Here is a 14,649-nt window from a genome sequence, read left to right as displayed (position 1 = left end):
TTTGGAAACAGAAGGGAGAAAATGTCTTACGGGCTTATTTCACAAAGGCCGTATCTCAGATCATTTCCCCAGCTGTGAAACAGACTGCAAACCTTATTCTTATATTACCTGATGTATATTTTAATTGCCTGATTAAAATTCTCCTAGCATCCTTTTAAGAAATGAAAATAGTTATCATGACATTTCTGTTTAATTCCTGGAAGAACCCACATTCCCTTTCCATCCTCTTGTCAATTATGGACCACTGAAAAACCCCAGATGGTTTCTGTGCACAGCGAACGAGCAGGACTCGTGGGATAGCATCAGAAAATGACTTTATCTGTTTTCTCCACTGCCTCTTTTAGTATGTGAGGTTTGTTCTTCCCTGGTCCTTGGGAGAAATTCGGGACAATTGTCATGACTTTTCCAGCTCCTCTTAAATAATGAGGACGCTTGAGTCACTCTAAGTCCCCCAAATCGATCATCATTCTGTAATTAATGTGTCCCATCATATAAAGCACTCAGACTTCCAGCTCACATAAAGTCAAGCGTCTTCCTACGGCTGTGATCTACCAACATCTTTACGGAACACTTTCCCCTTGTACCGGGAAAGGTGGACGACAAGGAAGGAGTCCTCTCTCTTTGGCCAGATTGCTAACAGAGGTTTATGCCACTTCCTGATACCAAAGTGGGGATGAGATGGGGAGCGGGCAGGGGGAAGAGACAGCAGGAAAATTCTCCCTTGATTAATAATCTAACGCTGGTCATCTGTGAGTCTTGTAGGTTTTCAAAGGTTACTTTTTCCTCTTGAGCAAGGGTTGGGGATGGTGGTGAGGGGATTGGGGGTGGAGAGGTGGAGAACCTCAGCTCTACCCCCATCGCCTACAGATCCCCTGGTGCACATGCTAATTGACGGCTCTTTCCTCAGTTTACCCTGCTGGGGTCCAGGTGGCTTTCTTGCACATGACCTGAGATGACCTCAGACTTCAGTATCAGGTATCTTTTGTCCTTAGGGAACAATCCTGAAGTCTGTGCTCTCTCGAATTAAGGCACAATGCACGTGCGCCTCTGTTGATCTACGAGGACAGGAGCTGGCCCATCTCTTGTCCTCTAGATTTCTCAGGCACCAATCTCTCATCCACTACACCTCCCAATAATTAAACACTCCAAATGGTCTGCGGAAAATCCTTTTCTCTAGACTTGAGTTGAAGGGGCAGGACCTCACAGCCCTCTCTCGAGGTGGCCAGGAGCGGGGACTCAAACCCACTCCCAACTCTGTAAAAATGATCTTCTAATCATTATTTTCTTAGCCTCTCTGGCCTGTTTTATCAGCTGGAAGTGACCAATGAGCTAATCACAACCAGTGTGAAGCTGATTTTCCTGTTCTCCCTCTTCCAACTCTGCACTGTGGTCTTAGGTCTGACTTCAGAATATGGCCTTTACAGTCTTGAGTCACAGCTAAAACCGAAGACTCCAAAGGTTCCATCTAGACACCCCGTGACATGGGGACTCCTGTTCCTATCGTTTGATTCATTTTTACTTTTTTCCAGTAGAAAATATACGTAGTCTGTTAGCTCACCAACTCCTGCGTGCAGGGCTTGAACTCCCAAGAGGCAAATAACTGCAGAAAGCAAGGTATAGATTCCAACCCACGAAGCATGAGAAGACAAAGGCTGCAGAGGGGTGGGGGCAGAGTTCCCAACTCGTCCGGCTCCCTGCACGCTGGGCTGAGTCCAGAGTTTTGTCCTCCCAGCCCAGTCCTCCTGTATGACAGCGCCATGCAGCATCGTCATCCTGGAAGTCATCTTAGCTTCCTCCCTCCCGCCCACCTGCCACCTCCTATCAGTCACCAAGTCCTATGAATGCTATTTATAAGTCCTCCCTCCTATCTGGCCACTCTTTCCATTCCCTTGCCACTGTTTTCATGCAGGTCCTCATTACTTCTTACCTATGTTTGTTTAAAGATGGAGTGGGGCATGCTTATATATAATCGTGGGAGAGACTCAACAGAGAAGAAGAGACGGAAAACAGTTGAGAGAGAAGACCATGGGCGAAGCCAGATCTCTACAGGAGAAGAGAGGTGGAACCTTGAACCCAGCGGGGGGGAAGTAAATCTTGGATGGAAAAAAGAAAAACTTGACCATCTGAGAGACTGACTTTCTCATAAAGCTAAATGTATTCAATTTTTTCATGTCAATATTTTCTTTCTTTCCAGAAATAAGTTGGTATCAGATGGTCATATTTTTTAATGTCCTTCCTTGAAAAAAATTTTTACTTGGCAAACTTTCATACCTTTTTTTCTACTGAAATTTTGCTATTTTTTCAAATCACAATCTGCAATCTGGAGTATCCATCTAGCTACTGAATTCTCTCTCTTCTTTCCTGTCTTACCCCTTTCCCTTAAGGGAGAAACATGTTTTCATTGGCTGTTTACACTTCCTATCTTTCTCCCTACACATACTAATCAACCCACTGCTGTCCTCCTTCCACTGCCTCTCTGCACTCAAAGGCTCTGTGTCTGAGGTCAGTCTAACCAACTGCCAAACCCAACGCTCATGACGGTAACGGGAGTTCTATGCATCTGAAATGTCTAAATTCTCTTTGATTCTCTGAGTCCACTCTCTTCTGATCTTTGTCCTTCACTCTGACCACTCCTGCTCATCTCTCTCTTTTTGTTTTTAAGATTTTATTTATTTATTTTAGAGAGAGAGAGCAAGCATGAGCAGAAGGGGCAGAGAGAGAGAGAGAGAATGAAACTCAAGCAGAGACTCCAGGTTGAGGGCAAAGCCCGAGATGGGGCCCAGTCCCAGGACACTGAGATCATGACCTGAGCTGAGACCAAGAGTCATTCACTTAACCCACTGTGCCACCCAGGTGCCACCTGCTCGTCTCCTTCATTGGCGTAGTTTTCCTCCTCAAGGTTTCACTGTTGAAGGTCTCTTCCTCCTGCTCCAGGCTCTCCTGGGGCCATCTCATCCATGCCTTCTACCACAAACTATGTTCTGACAAGTCCTATGTAATTATCATCCATAACCTGTACCATCCAATGCGGTAAACATTACTTCTTCCAGGTGAAGAAATGAGGTTGGGGACATTAAATTAACTTGCAAAGCTTCCATTACTAGTGTTAAGGAATGTATTCAACCCACAATCTTCAGAACCCAAAGGCCATGGTCATTGAACTCAAAAACAACTGTTTTAAGGATAACATAAGGTAATGTATGAAAGTGGTTGAAAACAAAGTTTTTTGTTGTTGTTGTTGTTGTTGTTGTTGTTTGAGTAATCTCTATACCCAACATGAGGCTTGAACTCAGAACCCTGAGATCAAGAGTCACTGGTCTACTGACTGAGCCAGCCGGGTGTTCCCAAAAGTTTCTATATTAATGAAGTTCAGGCATTATATATTTAAAAAAAGATTTGTGAAGACCCAAGGCTTTTTTCTTTAATACCATCAGTCTCTTGCTCCCTCCTTTCTCTCTGAGGTAGTAAAGTAAATCATAGCACATTTCAACCTCCTTTTGTCACCAACCATGGAATCAGCCAGGGCTCCACATCATATGCGCAGGAGCCCACCTTAACTTCTTCAAGGTAGAGCAAACGGACAGAAAATACTAGGTGTATGAAAAGACTGAATTTCAAAAGGAGACTCTTCTAAGGAATTACCATAAACGATATGTACATAAAGTTGCTGTACAGTCCAAACATGGATGGATCTACGATGTGGTAGACTCAGTAAGAAGGAAAAGGGTGTCATAGCTATGAAGCCAAGGTAGGTAACCACAAAGTAGGAGGGACCTGAGATTAGGAAAGACAACCAAAAATATCAACGCCAACTCAAAAGTTGCAATGGGGAGAGTAACATATGGGAAATAACTGAAAATCTCAACAGAGTAGATGATAGACTTGAGGAATTCTGCCAATGTTCAGAGAAAAGGCAAAAAGATTACATTTATTAAATGAACAATGAGATATGGGAGATGAATGCATAAATATATGCATGTTTCCAAAAAGAAAGATATCAATAAAGAAATCATCACAAGAATTGAATACTGAGATGAAAACTAGATTTTAAGTCTTCAAATCAATACTACTCAAAGAGTACCAGGGAAAAAATAAAACAGACTATTATCATGATACAGTCTGGCAAAAAAAAATTATTATTATTTTTTTTTAGTATTAGGGAAATGAATACAATGCTTTAAGCATCCAGACAGAAAAACAGATTATCGGGGAACCTGGGTGGCTCAATGGGTTAAAGTCTCTGCCTTCAGCTCAGGTCATGATCCCAGGGTCCTGGGATAGAGCCCTGCATCAGGCTCTCTGCTGGGCAGGGAGCTTGCTTCCCCCCTTCTCTCTCTGCCTGCCTCTCTGCCTACTTGTGATCTCTGTCTGTCAAATAAATAAATAAAATCTTAAAAAAAAAAAAAAAAGAAAAACAGATTACCTACAAAAAAATAGCAATCAGAAATACCCCAGACTTCTCTTCTGCAACCTCATTGCTAGAATTCAATCAAGCCCTATCTAGAGAGCCTTGAGATAAGGACTATGACCCAAGCATTTTACATAAAGCAAGAGAAACAGAAAGTAATCTCATCTGTGCAAGGCCTTCCGAAAGCAATTTCTTAAAAACATTCTCAGCTACATATGGTCTAAAAATTTTACTTGAATATATATTTGAATTTGTTATGGCATGAATTTAAGGATGGAGGAATGGTAACATTATTAACCAAGTATAAGCAGTAGAATGCCTTAAACAGAGTTAAGTCTAAATAAATTTGGTCAATATGGGTATAAACCTTAAAGAAAGTGTTAAAAGTTATTCTTCTTAAAAAATAGATTATTTTGGCATTTATGAAACAATAATAAATTTGATTTTAATAACCCTACATTATGTCACTAGATTTTTTCAACAAAAAACTAGGACATGGAGGGGACGGAGAAAGAGAAATAGTAAATGTGTCCAATTTCTCGCCTTACAGAAAGAAAGCTGTTAAATATCATTTTTTCCTGGCACTGTTTAGGGAAAACGAGCTCATAATTATTTAAAAAAAAAAAAAAACAAGCAAAAACCTTAAAGGCAGCAATAGTTGGAAATTTTAAGAATTTTTTTAAAGATCTATACCTTTTAGCTATCAGAGAAGAAGGAGCAAAGAAAGTGTAGTCCAGACAGCTAAAGAAAAAATGTTGAATAGCATGGGAAATTTTTGTATTGTTAATTTTAAAAAGTAAATAATGCATAGAAAAAATCATAATTCTGTAACAACATTCATATATGAATATATGTTCACAAGCACAAAAGTTATGAACCCAGAAAACTTATGCCAAAGTGTTAGATGTAGCTACATCTGGGTAGTGGGATCAGAGGCGATTTTGACAGTCATCTCCATACTCCTCTCTGTTTTCCAAAGCCAAAATGTAAGTCCATTGCCTGTTATGCTCCTTGGCCTTTCTCATAAGCCTACTTGAAAACTTAAATATATTTATATATATATTTATATACAATATTCCAAACACTCTTACCTCTTTCTGCTCACATGGTTTCCCAGAAAATAGTGGTTAAGGACTAAAGTATGCTCATGGAGAGCAGGATTTCAAAAAGAAAGAGGAGTCAACACTAATGAAGTATGTTGGGGGAGAAGCATTAAGCTACAAGCTACACTTTTTTTGAAAAGTGGAGGGTTCAGGGGGTGGGATTGGAATGGGATGCTGGGCTGGCTTCCCCCTGAGGCTTCAGCAGCAGCATCGGGGCATTGGGGGTGGTGAGTCTGACTGGGGCTGAAGCCAGGGAGCTCAAGGAGGTAAGGCCACGACAAGGAGTGGATCCCGGTCACCCAGCTGGGCCACCTGGTCAAGGACATGACGATCAAATCCCTGGAGGAGATCTGTCTCTTCTCCCTGCCCATCAAAGAATCTGAGATCATTGACTTCTTCCTGGGAGCATCCCTCAAGGACGAGGTTTTGAAGATCATGCCTGTGCAAAAAGCAGACCCGTGTAGCCCAGCAGACCAGGTTCAAGGCATTTGTTGCCATCAGAGATTACAGTGGACACCTACGTCTGGGGGTCAAGTGCTCCAAGGAGGTAGCCACTGCCATCCGTGGGGACATCACCCTGGCCAAGCTTTCTATCGTCCCACTGTGGCGAGGCTACTGGGAAAAAGATCAGCAAGTCCACACTGTCTTAGGCAAGGTGACTTGCTGTTGTGGCTCTGCGCTGGTGTGTCCCATCTCTGCCCCCAAAGGCACCGGCATTTGTCTCAGCCCCCGTGCCCAAGAAGCTACTGATGATGGCCGAAACTAACGACCGATACGTTGCCAAGGTTATTTTTGATGCCATCTCCAAGACCTACAGCTATCCCATCCCTGACCTCTGGAAGGAGACAGTGTTCACCAAGTCTCCCTATCAGAAATTCACTGACCCACACCAGAGTCTCCGTGCAAAGGACTCAGACTCCAGCTGTGACCCCCCCTCATAGTTTTATACAAGAAAAATAAAGTGAACTACAGCTTGAAAAAATAAATAAAAATAAATAATAAATAAATAATTGGCAGTGAGACATACCATTGACAAGAATACTTCCCTAGAGTCTATATGGTTTCTTAAGATTGATGTCTACCTATCAGGACAAATTCTTTTATAAGTGACAAAAGAGAAAGGTCTCAATGCTAGGCTCTTGGGATGGTAGATCTTTAGGACAAAAGATCTTGAAAGACAAACACATCAAGAAATCGGACTTCCAAAGTTCAAGCCTTAATTAAGTAGGGTTTTGAAGGCTATAAACTCCAATGATTGCTTCCATTATTTCAGATTGCAATCGCTAGTGAGCGTTCTGAAGGCTAACCATTCCTGAACGAAACAGGGGAGGGAGTCAGTCCCCATCCCCACTGCGTGGTCCCCCACACTACCCTTCTCTCTATATACTCATCCTCCTCAGGGCACTCCTTTTCTTCCACAGTCAGCAGAAGCAGTCCCCAGCCACCAGGAACTAGCGTAAAGAAGTCACCACCTGAGCGTTGGAAATCCCTTTTACGAAGATGGTGCCAAAAGCTAAGAAGGAAGCCCCTGCCCCTCCCAAAGCCGAAGCCAAAGCAAAGGTTTTGAAGGCCAAAAAGAGGTGCTGAAAGGCGTCCACAGTCACAAAAAAAAGAAGATCCGCACATCACCTACGTTCTGACGACCCAAGACTCCGCGTCTCCGAAGGCAGCCCAAATACCCTGGAAAGAGCGCCCCAGGAGAAACAAGCTTGATCACTATGCCATAATCAAGTTCCCCCTGACTACTGAGTCAGCCATGAAGAAAATAGAAGACAACAACACACTTGTGTTCATTGTGGATGTCAAGGCCAACAAGCACCAGATCAAACAGGCTGTGAAGAAGCTCTATGACATTGATGTAGCCAAGGTCAACACCTTAATCAGGCCTGATGGAGAGAAGAAGGCATGCGTTCGACTGGCCCCTGACCATGATGCTTTGGATGTTGCCAACAAAATTGGGATCATCCAAACTGAGTCCAGCTGGCTAAATCTAAATACAGTTTTTTCAGGATTAAAAAAAAAAAAAAGAAGTCACCACCTTTGTCAATGACCTGTGTTGCTTTTAAGGTGACACTCTGAGATTCACAGGAAGGCTAGCTGAGATTTGCAACTGACTTTGCTGCCTTTCCTACCTTATTGAGCTCATGGATAAATTCATTTTGAACGAGCAGATTCCCCAGTACTGCAAGAACTGGAAAGAATATAAAATGTAATGCCTGCTTTCAAAGTTTGGATTATGGTTTGTGAGTGCTTCAATATTCATCTGCAGGAAGAAATTATTAGAATCTAGGTGGCTTTTAAAGTGCCTTCCAATTTTAATACTCTATGATTCTATTATTTCTACAGAGCTGAATCAAGGGAAATTAATATAGCCTGATTAAGTAAGGCAGTTTGTGATCGAGGCTACACGGAAGCTACTCTCTCTGTGGCTCAAGGTATTTCGTAGAATGCCGTGCTAAAAATGTAACGGCATTCTGCAACCAATGCAAACATGTTCTAATTGATGGGAGGGGGAAAAAAATTTCAGAGTTCCAGCAATTCCTCTGTGAGCTGGCGTGGCAGGGAGAGTGTGGGGATCAGTGAAGCATCAAGTTACAGACCAAACTGAAGGTCTGAAAAAAGAAAAAGAGTGGCAAGATCTAACCATCCGCTGTCTGAGCTGCCAGACTTGGACCTAGCACCCTTAGTCACAAAGGACTGCTCCGCGCATGCTAAGCACACAGCTAAGGACTCCAAACATCTTTTATTAAAAAGGCCTTTGGTTCCAAATAGATCTTTATGGAATTATTGCCTTGAAGTTTTTAGTTCTGTCATATTAAAATTTCCATGAAAATGTAATCAAAACCTAATGCTTACAGTGTTCTGCCACAGAGAAAAATATTGTGGGGTTTTGTTCCTATTAAAAACATGTGTTACGTATATATACATAATTATGTAAGTCCCAGACCCAGTGTACACACTCTATACAAAAACCTTAGGAAAATAATGATAATCGTTTGGCCTAAGCCAACAAAACTCATAACACAATATTGTACCCTGTCCATAACACCCCTCATTAAGCCAATGCTTTGAAAAGGTCAGCAAGCAATGAATCCTTCCGCATATTTTGAGGCATAGACGGCAAACACTAGATCTATAGGGATGAATTAAGGTCACTTTTAAAATTCAAACACAGTATTTTCTCGACTTGGTTGGCTGAATCGTGTGCATCTGCACTCTTTTTCCTAGGGGGAAGTTAATTTTAGAAAGGAGGAAAAGTTTGCCAGGAAAACAATCATATTGGCTCAATACCTAGACAGTGACTCTTTTCTTAAAAGTTCAAAATGCTTTACAGACAGTCTCCTACTTGTCCTTAATATCCTTGAAAGCAGGTACCAAATACCATTCCTGTTTCATAATGAGCATCTCATTTCATAAAAAGTGGTATGATTTAATAGGATACCAACGGAACAGTATTTTTTTTTTAAATGAGTCCCTTACCTCAATTTTCCAAAGACAGATAAAATAAAAATATTTCTTTCTCCTGGTAGTTACTCTGAGAGTTTGGTAGGTACCTAGAACAGTTCAGATACAGATATATACAAAAAGCAGCAGAAATGTATGCATGACAAAGTGCGAGATGGAGAAACATTCAGTATCTGTATAAATTCAAATACAATATAACGTACATATACACTCTCAACCAACTCAGGGTAGAAGAGTTTGGTTCAAATGATTAGGAATGTGAACAGAATCTAAATTAATTTATATGATAATTCTTCCTTCTGTCCTCCTCGGGATACAGTGCATTTGGATCTTTGGCTTTAAAGTAACCAATCTGTAAAGACGACAGTGGTCATTGACAGAAAGTCCATGCAAGCACAGAGAAGGAAGATTTTCTGATTTCCATGGGAATAGGCCTCAGTCCTTTCTAATTGCCAGAGTACTTCTGAAGGAATTCTTACATTGAAAAAAACTGATGTTTAAAAGCTAGCTCTTTAACAAGGGCTCTTAGAAGTATGGTATTTCTCTCCACCCTCTGTTTGAGTTCCAAACCAGCGTTAACCCTCCCTTCCCAAAACTGCCAACTCAGAACCAACCACCCCACCAAATTCATCGGCTTGAAAGAAACCAGCTTTCGCTCTGCTTTTATTCTCCAGGTGATGCTTCCCAATGGTTGGGTGTCCCCTCTCCTACTTCTGCGGACCTTTAAGATACTTCGAAGAGATTATGGGGGGGGGGGGGGGGGGCGCACATCGCAATCCCCGGGAGTGCTTTATAAATGCACAGAAGCCTGCGTGTGCACCCCCCCCCCCTCCCCAACACACACACTCCATTTCTGAACTGGTATCTGAGTGCTTGAGTAGGACCTACTGCTTCAGGCTGTGATAAAGTTCTAGTCACAGCGCGGTCCCCCAGAAAACCTACTAAACTCATCACCGTATTTAATTTTCAGGGGGAAAAAAAACCCCAAACAAAAACAAAAACAAACAAACAAAACCAAAGAGCCTCAACCTATTGTTCGGTGCGGAGAGGAAAGATAAGACGGCACACCTACTTTGAACCGAGGGTTGTCATCGCCTCCCCCGCCCCTCCACCCCCGGCAAAGTTAGGCTAGAAACAGGAGCGGGGGGGTGGGGGATGTTTTGGAAGAAGAGCGGTTGTGATACTCCCACCTGGAAATTGCCGCAGAGTCTAGGGGTGCGCGGGTGCCTGCGCCACGCACCTGGAGAAGGGGCAAGCCCTCCCGCCCGCCCTCCCACCCTCTCCCTGCGAGCCCGGGAGGCGGGTTCTGGGGGCTGCCAGGGGGAGGGGGGCACAAGAGCAGGGGTAAGGGGAGAGGAGACGGGGGTCCAGGGCAGCTGGCGGAGAAACGGAGTCCCCGCCGCCCGCCCTCGCACCCCCCGGCCCGAGGCTCGCCCCGCGCGCAGGACACCGGGGCGGGCGCGAGCGAGAGAGGCCGACCCGGCACCTGGTGCGCCTGGCCCGGCTGCCCTCGGGGAAGGGCGCACGCCGCGCCCCTGCTTACCTTGCGCGCGAGGTCCGAGTCCGGAGCGAGGACGCAGGGAGGGGCCGCTGTCAGCTCCTCCGGGCGGCGCTTCAGGTATCAGAGGCGCGCGGGTCTCCTAGCTACCCGCCGCCGCGCGAGCCCCGGGCCCCCTCCTCCCGCCCTCGCCCCCGGCGCCCGCCCGCTCATCCCCCTGCGGCCGCCCTCCGCCGCGCTCCCCTTCTCCCCCTGCTGTTTATTCCGGAGAGCGGTGGCCCCTCTCCCGAGCCTTCCCTCCCCCAGCGCGTGCACGCACACACCTCCCCCAGAAACGCGCTCTCTTTCGGAAGGGGCAGCGACGGTGGTCCTTGAAATTCTGGGGCTGGGCGATTTCAGAGGAACCCTTTTAAAATCTTGGATCTACCCAATGAGGTTCAAGGGAGGCACCACTTCCAGTCGTCCCTGCCTCCATCCCCGCTGGCCTTTCCCACAACAGCACTGAACGCTTGATATTCTTGGAGCTTGTGCTCTGAGGATCTCCGGCCAGTCATTTTATTTTTTCCAAAAGAACTCCTTCCATTTTCCTGTTTTAAAAATGTAGACGTCCCCACTATTCAAACTTGGGTTGCCGCAACTTCAGATTGGCCTCGGGAAGGCTATGCTGTGTTCAGCTGTCCAAGACAAGGCAGGTCTCTTCTGCCAGCACTGCGGATACCTGCCACCTGTTAGGGCCCCAAGTCTAGGCGAGAGCAGTTCATTACACCTGGTTTTGGTTACTGAGCACGCCTGCAGCCTCCGTTTCTCAGGAGAGACACTTCTGAAGCCAAAGTTCTGGGAAGGAGCAGGCGGATGTATTCAGATAGAGTTCTAAGGCCGACCAACTCGCACTGGGCAGAGCGTACCCAATACCATGAGAGATAAGAACCATGGGAAGGCACCTGTGAAAACATCACTGTTGTTAACATGCAGGGGCTGGGAGTGACATAATCCCTATTGGGAATGTGGAAGGTGCTTTGTTAAATGGCATTCCATGGGTTCATTCATTCATTTGCCTATCAATATCTGTTATATATGGAGTAGGTTAGAGGAAGTGTAGCACTATTCATAGTCGGTCATGCCAGTGACAACTTAAATGATGCCAGGAATTATCTTCAGAAGCAACTAGTTTATTACAGAGCCCTGGAAAATGTAAATCGCTGTTAAAGAGACTCTGGCCTTTGTATGTATTCTGCGTATATTTAGCAAATGCTCTCTGGCTGCAGATCCTGCCCGGTGCTAGGGGTGGAACAGTGAACAAGAAAGGCAACATCCCTAACCTCAGGGAACTGAACAGAGGGCTATACAGGTGAACAGGCTATTGAAAGCAGATGTTCTGATGGCAGGTGGCGCCCAAGGAGGGCACTATACGTGAAGCCCAGAGGATGTGGCTTTTACGCTGAGACCTGAAGAGTGAATATAACATGCCTAGAGACAGGGGAGTTTCCTAGTAAGGGGAGAGCATGGACGTGCCCTGAAATGTTTATAGCAGCAATGTCCACAGTAGCCAAACTATGGAAAGAACCTAGATGTCCATCAACAGATGAATGGATAAAGAAGATGTGGTATATATACCACATCTTGGTATATATATATATACACACCACATCTTCTTTATATATATATATACACACACATTAGCATTATATATATTATATATATAATATAATTATATATATATTATATATTATAATAATTATAATATATATATAATGCTACCATCAAAAAAGGAAATCCTGCCGTTTGTAACGACGTGGATGGAACTAGAGGGTATTTTGCTAAGTGGAGTAAGTCAATCAGAGAAAGTCAATTATCATAGGATCTCTGATATGAGGAATTTGAGAGGCAGGGTGGGGGTTTGTGGGGAGAAGGGAAGGAAAAAATGAAACAAGAGGGTTTGGGGAGGAAAACAAACCATAAAAGACTCTTAATCTCAGAAAACAAACTGAGGTTGGGGGGGCTGGGTGATGGACACTGGGGAGGGTATGTGCTTTGGTGAGTGCTGTGAATTGTGTAAGACCTGTATCCCTGAAACAAATAATACTTTATATGTTCATTTAAAAAATAAATTAATTTTAAAAACAAATAGACCTTTAAAAAAAGAGAGAGAGGGGCGCCTGGGTGGCTCAGAGGGTTAAAGCCTCTGCCTTCGGCTCAGGTCATGATCTCAGGGTCCTGGGATCGAGCCCTGCATCGGGCTCTCTGCTCAAGCGGGGAGCCTGCTTCCTCCTCTCTCTCTCTGCCTACCTCTCTGCCTACTTGTGATCTCTGTCTGTCAAATAAATAAATAAATAAATAAAAGAGAGAGAGAGAGAGAGAGAGAGAGAAAGCTAAAGGTAAGAAAGAACATGGCAAATCAATGAATTTCAAGAAGCTCATTATGGCTGTTGGATTCTTTTTTTGGAGGAGGGAGTGCCCGTGGTTGGAAGAAAGAATGGAGAGACATAGCTAGAGAGGTTAAAAAGAGGCGCGATCATGTAGAGTCCGCGAAGCCATACTTTAGAACTGTATTTGATTCCACAGACAAGAGGGAGGCACGGTAATGTTACAAGCAAGGTCACGATGAGATCAAGGTCACGATGAGATCAGCTTTTTGCTTGAGAAAGACCAGGGGCTGCAAGCAGAGAACAAATGAGGGGCGGAGGAGGGATGGGAGAGACTCAGAGAAGAGCTCTGGAAGGGGCACATGCCCAGTGAGTACCTTTCCAGATCTTCATGCCTTTGAGGCATCTAAGTTCAGTCCTATGACAAGTCCCCCGAGAGAGAAACGTTTCCTGAAGGGACTCCTGGAGGGAGAGCCGAGTAGCGGTGGTAAGCGGTGACACGCAACAGAAGGAAAAGGACATCAGAGATAAAAAAAAATGTTGTTTAGGAAACATTTTATTATACAGTGACTCATACAGTTCAAGGACAGAAAGCGCGTTGATTTGTAACTGACTAGTAGAATAAAGGAGAATTTGACACACAGGAATCACTTTGATATAGATTCTAAAGGTCCTACTGTGTGACAGAGACAAGCATGTTCCATCGCAGCTCCCCTCTCCTTCTGAGAGCTATTTGAGTCCTATTGCCGCTCACTCCTACCATCTAATTATTTTGTGACCTTCCTCAATTGGAACCCATCTGTCTGAAATCGAAGTCCACGCTAGTTCTGCGGGGCCATGCTCTCTGGATTTGCTGACATCTAGACATTGATGGCTGGGAGCTCCGTTACCTCGCTGCAACCTGGCGAGCCGTAATCAGGTCTAAAGGAAGGTGTGAGAGCCTGGGCTGGGGTGTTGGGAGGCAATGGGACTCATGGTGCCCCCACCCCCAGACCTGCTTCTGAGAGCAAATGGGAATAGGTGAAAGTGGGAGGGGGAGGCAGGTTGACCTTAGGTCAGCCAAGCCAGAGCAGGACAGGCAAACATTTTTTCCTTAATTGTTTTAAGGAACTTCTACACCCAAATGTGGGGCCAGAACTCACAACTCTGAGATCGAGAGTAGCAGGCTCTCCCCACTGAGCCAGCCAGGCACCCCAGGACAGCCAAACTTTTACCCATAGATCACTCTCTTCAGTAGTCTTTGCTGTTGTTTATTTTTTCTAAGATTTTATTTTTATTTATTTGACAGAGAGACAGAGTGAGAGGAGGAACACAAGCAGAGGGAGTGGGAAAGGGAGAAGCAGGCTTCCCATCAAGCAGGGAGCCCCATGCAGGGCTGGATCCCAGGACCCTAGGATCATGACCTGATCCCAAGGCAGCCGCTTAACGACTGAGCCACCCAGGTGCCCTTGTTGTTGTTTATTTTAAGATAATTTAGTGTTGGGCGCCTGCGAGGCTCAGTGGGTTAAGCCTCTGCTTTCAGCTTGGGTCATGAGCTCAGGGTCCTGGGAACGAGCCCCACATAGGGCTCTCTGCTTGGTTGGCGAGCCTGCTTCCCCCTCTCTCTCTGTCTACTTGTGATTTCTGTCAAATAAATAAATAAAATCTTCAAAAAAAAAAGATAATTTGCTGTCTTCTCTCTCTCTCCAGTTCTATTTCTGTTAATTTCCCTTCACATTTTTTCATTTGCTTCTTCTCTCTTTAAGTTTTTCTTCTCTTTCCTTCCTTCCCTCCTTCCTTGATTCATTCCACAAATATTTTTCTATCTAGTAT

The 14,649-nt window shown here is 44.6% G+C and overlaps 1 pseudogene; it reads left to right on the top strand.

The window, feature by feature from the left end:
- Positions 1-6,471, top strand: part of LOC123942255 — a 28,269-nt pseudogene extending 21,798 nt beyond the window's left edge.
- Positions 6,472-14,649: the final 8,178 nt, after the last annotated feature.

The sequence above is a fragment of the Meles meles genome, chromosome 5, assembly GCF_922984935.1.
Source record: "Meles meles chromosome 5, mMelMel3.1 paternal haplotype, whole genome shotgun sequence".
NCBI classification, from domain to species: Eukaryota; Metazoa; Chordata; class Mammalia; order Carnivora; family Mustelidae; genus Meles; species Meles meles.
The sequence above is the reverse complement of the archived record's forward strand: the minus strand, read 5'-3'. Positions and strand labels throughout refer to the sequence as shown.